Consider the following 5897-nt stretch of genomic DNA (forward strand, 5'->3'; position numbering starts at 1 on the left):
CTTTGCACTCTGGATAGCTGAATCGGCTTTCACCGTGGACGAAGCGGAGTCCAAGGCACGCTGCTTTGTAGAATCCGCCCGCCTTGCTCACCCAAGCCAGACGCGGCTCACTTTAGGCCTCCGGCCTCTGCTCACTCAAGGCCGCGGTGTGGTGACGTTATTCCATTGAGAAAGCAAACACTACTTTGTTTTTGCCTTCCAAAAGAAAACACGACTAGAAATCATGTTTATAACGGGTTTTATGTTTATGTCTACTACTTCACAATAATTGTGTCCCAAAGTTGAGTGTGCACACTTCGAAGGCCATGGACTTCGAAGACCAGGCCTCCGAAGTGCGTGAGATGCTCCACCTTTGCAGGATTTCCTAATTGGGACACCAGATGATCCGGATTAATTCTTTGTCGCATAGCAACAGTGTGAGAGGAGAGCTGATGAGAGGACAATACTGCCAGGATAGGTGGAGCCAGAATTGCTCTTTTTGTCATAATGGAGGAGATGTTGATGTACCTCAGGCTTAGCCAAGACCGAGGCCAGGTAAATTACACTGGTTTGCTGCGTCCTTTGTCGGATTACAACTTTAAACTTTAATTAGCTTGGCGCTTACTTGAATAATGTAATTATACATATGAAAAACTACAAAACACACACACACACACACAGCAGTTCAAATGCTGACAGATATCTTACAAAGGTGCGATTTTATATAGTTTATTGTCTTGATCATGGTGTTCATATGTAGACAGGTTTGCAACCCAGATTTTTTTGACAGTTAAGCGTAAAAAAAAATAAAAATAAAATAAATAAATAAATAAATAAAAATTAGAGCTCAATGTTCAGTGGCAGCTGTCACAGCTGAAAAGTGCTCTGTTTCACCTGAGCGGCAACCTCCCGCTCTCTCTTGAAGCCAACAAGGAAGTGACTTAAACTGTAATTCATGGACTGGCCGCAGAAGGGAGTCAATCCCATGACTCCTCATGTTAAAATGCCCACCTTTACAGCAGAAAAAAAACATGTTTACAGCCTGGTTCAAAATTACTTTTTTTCTATATTGTTAACTTTGCCCTTCATGACTACTGTGAGGGGGGTGGAATTTTTTTTTTTATAACTCCGTTTAAATTATATTAAGCCTTAAAGTTCTGCATTGAGTGACAGGTGGATTGCCGCTGCTGACAATGCCGTCGCGCTAGGTGGGCGTGGCTTCAGCAACCAGCTCCCGCCTTTTTGCCCATTTTCGAATATCCAGGAGTGACGCGCGGTGACAATCTGCCAAGATGGCGACGGCCCGCTCTGCCCGCTCTGAGCTTCAAAAACACTCTTTAGAAAACTACGGGTGACGTCACGGACACTACGTCAATGTTTTTATACAGTTTATGGCGACGGCCCGCTCTGCACACTTGGAGCTTCAAAAATGCTCTTCAGGAGTAATTTGTTAATATTAAATCAGACCAGACCCCTATACTGCAGGATAAAGCTGAATGTGCCAGCGCTGGACAGGTGTTTAATGGTTTTGGGCTGAGCAGCGAGGCCCTGACAGTGCTGCTGGATCTTCTGAGAAGTGAAGGGGTGCCACAATCCAGACCCTGGTCTTTCTCTTCTGTCTGCTTGTGGTAACATCATACAGAGTGGTCTCCAGACTGTTTGGCATATCCCTCGTTCCACTGTCACCACACTGTCCTCCGAATCACTGAGGAGGTGCTGGCTGTTCACCACCAAGAGATTCACCTCCTGAAGACCCCAGAAACACATGGAGTTAGGGCTGGGCTCAAACTGAAGTTTTTTTTCTGATGTTAAACCTAAGCTATGTTGTAAATAGTTGTAAAAAAAAAAAAAAAAAAAAAAAAAAAAAAAAGTACTTACAGTAATGTATAGAACAATTTTTCTTTTAATGTGTAAAAAAAAAAAAATTACAGGACAAAAAAAATAAACAAAGATGGTTTTGTGAAAAAAAAATAAGCTGCAATAAAAATTTAACAATGTACATAATTACTTTTATTTTATTTACACATGAATATGCAAATCAAAAATACAATATGTACAGAAAGTACTCAGGCTCATTTACAAATAAATTACACACAAAAAGGAATAATGTATACAACTTATTTTATTTTAAACTTACATCATAAAAATAAACTACAGAAATTAGGTTGTTTCATTGACAATGTGACATTTAAACAAAGATACTGAAAAAATTGTAATGTATTTTTTCCACTGCTTTCTCTTGGCTAATAAATAATGTATTTGTTAAGCATTCTCTCAAGAAGAAAAAAAATGTATTTGCTCCATTCTCTCCTGTGTTCTTGTCTCCTCTGTCTATCTCCGGAGTTTGATGTCCTCTCTGAGTAGCTCCACCAGCTTCCACTCACTCCCTCACCTGTCCCAGGACACTTGCAACAAGGCAGAGCAAATAAAACAATGCCTGTTAATGTTGTAGAATTTTCCTTGTTCAAAATAAATTGCTAGAAAGGTTTTGAAACCAGTGGACTTTACTGATCACACAACAAAGTCGAGTTACGGTTTACCAAAGGTAACTCCCAAATGTCTTTTCTACAGAGATATATAGATATATGCCTGGAGCTGGTTACAGAATGCCATGTATGCATTGTTGTATTTTTAGACAGGTGCTTTTTACCATATGTAGAATGAGGTCCTAAGCAGATTCTTTCCATATATGCAGGGTCTTCAAGCTTTAAAATAGTTCACTCTGTTCTTTCACTGCAACCTTTAACACACAGTTACTACACACAGGTTTTTAAATAATAATAGTAGAATAATTACTTCTTATCTATAAGCATAATTATATGCATTATATTGAATTAAGGTCACTGAAAATCTTCTACATTAACAACAACAGCACAATGATTTTCAGCAACAATAAAAATCTCTCTATTAACTTGCTAACTTTCTATTTTTTAAGTCTTTCCCTAGCATGCTCATTTTCTCCAGAATAATACTAAAACGAGAAAATGGAAACACTTATGAAATATATAAAGAGAGGTTTGCATTACAATCTTATCATTAGAAAATACGACACAGCATACAAAATACTGAAGTGATAAAGTTAAACATTTGTAGACATATCTTGCATGACAGTACTAAAAACACAACAACAAATGGAAAGACTATTGCCTTATATAGTCATTGTCTTATTGTTTGTGGGCTTTGTGTTAAAAAAAAAAAAAAACAACCTGCCTTTTCACACTTTCGCTACGTATTTGAGTAAATGAAAACACAATGCTTACATTTCAAATGTGAATTCCCCCACAGAACGCTTCTATGAAAACACAGACCTTTCTTCAGCTGAATCACAACAGAAGCAGGAGCGCGACGCAGTCTTGTGATGACTGTACTGGAGTGTGAACCGGAGCTAGACCGAGAGAAACTAAAACTAAAATGGAGACTTCCAACTCTCTTCCCCCACCCTTTAATTAGTAATAAAAAAAAAAAAATTTGATTTCCAAATTGTATTCTATATTCTATTTGCTATCCCCGTGTCCTTCAGGAAGGTAAATAAATGAGTACTGATAGAATTTGAAGTTCTTCCCAGAAGGTCTTCTATTTGCTATCCCCTGCTTTCTTTCATCTTTATCCTTTCTCGATCCTATTTTTGGCATTCAAGTACCACATGTTCAACAGATTCAATACTGTCACAAAATTCACATCTTCCTGTTCCCTAAAATATGTAAGCACTTATTTAACCCACAATGTCCAATCCTTAACCTAGTGAAAATTATTTCTTCCCTTCGACTCCTTCCAGTAATCCTCTCTGTCCCAACCTTCTGTTGTATTCTGTATAAATGTCCCCCTTTCTCCTCTCTATCCCAACCACTCCAGATTTTTGTTTTAGCTTCTGTTTTACTCATTAAGATTGATATTTCCAAATCTTCTCTTTTACTGGCTTGTTTTGCCAAACCATCTACCATTTCTTTTCCTTTAACACTCATGAGCTGGTACCCATGTTAATTTTACCTTCACCCCCAACTGAGAAATCCTTGTGTAACATTCTAGTACCCCATGTCTTGTCTTGATTGTGACTTAAATGATTTCAAACTCTTTAGTACTGCCCTAGAGTCTGAACAAATTACAACTTTATCCAGTCTTGTTTCTTCTACCCACTGTAGAGCCAACCAGATACCCATCAATTCCACTGTAAATACAGATATTTGATCAGACAGTCTCTTCTGTACCTTAACTCCATTTTTTGGTATTCCGAATGCAGCCCCTGTTTGCCCAGACTTAGGATCTTTAGACCCATCTGTGTAAATATCCAGATACCCATTAAACTCCTCGTTCAGATGTTCACAAAAAACTCTACATAAATCCACCTCTACTCTACTCTTTAAGTTTCTATTTAATAACTGCAAATCCACTATAGGTTCCACAAACAACCATGGTGGTCTGACAGGCAACGGAACTGTTGGACTAAATTCTATACCCTCTAAACCCAAGTCTTTTACTGTTGGATTAAATTCTATACCCTCTAAACCCAAGTCAGTCGTGCTCCCAGCACTGCAAAATTACTACTCTAGTTGGGTGGGACCTACCATGTCCTTGTAGGTTTGCCCAATAGTTAGCTGCCAACTGTTCCCTCCTTAAATGTAAAGGCATCTCACCCATCTCTACTTGCAACGCCACTGCAGGTGATGTCCGAAAAGCCCCACTGCATATTCTAAGTGCTTGAGTTTGTATTACTTCCAGTTTAGCCGGTGTAGTTTTTGCTGCATCTCTATATGCTATACAACCATAATCTATAACAGACTTAATCAGTGAAACATATATTGCCCTCAGTGATTGCCTGCTCGCCCCCCAGTCCACTCCTGTCAGACACCTCATCACATTTAATACGTTTTTACACTTTACTAAAAACTTTCTCTATGTGACCTGCCCATGTTAACCTAGCATCAAAAACCATTCCTAAAAACTTAAAGGACTCTACTTTCTCCAGAACATGTCCATATAATTTAAGATTAATTTCTTCTCCTATCTTTTTCCTTGTAAAGAAAACCACTTGAGATTTTTCCTTTGAAAACCTAAAACCCCAATCTCATTGACCATCGTTCTACCTGTTCTATTGCTTCCTGAACCTTACTTACTGTGTATTTTATGTTTCTTCCCCTCTTCCACAAGGCCCCCCTCATCTGCAAAACAGCAATCTTCCAATCCCAGGCCCTACATCTGAAAATACATCATTTATCATGATGATAAAGAGCAGTGGGCTGATAACACTACCCTGAGGTGTTCCATTTTCTACCATATAACTACCAGATAATTCTTTCCCAATTCTCACCCGAATAGAGCGTTCGTACAGGAAATCCTTTACCCAGTTAAAGGCCCTCCCTCCTATTCCCAAAAGATGTAATTTAATCAACATCCCCTCTTTCCACATTATATCATACCCTTTCTCAACGTCAAGGAAGACTGCCACCACTGATTCCCTATTAACCTGGGATTTCCTTATTCATCTTCCAGGCACAGTACTGGATCCATTGTTCCTCTTCCCTTCCTGAATCCACTTTGATAAGAATCAATTAATTCTCTTTTCTCCAAAAAATAGACCAGTCTGTCTGTTACCATATGTTCCATAATTTTACCTATATGGGATGTCAGTGCAATTGGTCTATAACTATTAGGTTTAGCAGGATCCTTCCCTGGTTTCCTAATAGGAACTACAAATGCTTCCTTCCAACTTTTTGGAAGTTGTCCTTCCTCCCATACTCTATTATATAATCTAAGCAGTCTTCCTAATGCAATCTCACCCATCAAAGTCAACACATCATAACACAGTTCTTCTCCTCCTGGTGCTGTCATCCCTGCCCGTTTAATTGCTCTCTCCATCTCTGCCTTAGAAAATGGTGCACTCAATGCATCATCCACTTCCTCTCTTTTTCCAAAGACCCCAG

This window comes from Cyprinus carpio, unplaced genomic scaffold (assembly GCF_018340385.1).
Source record: "Cyprinus carpio isolate SPL01 unplaced genomic scaffold, ASM1834038v1 S000000113, whole genome shotgun sequence".
Lineage (NCBI taxonomy): Eukaryota > Metazoa > Chordata > Actinopteri > Cypriniformes > Cyprinidae > Cyprinus > Cyprinus carpio.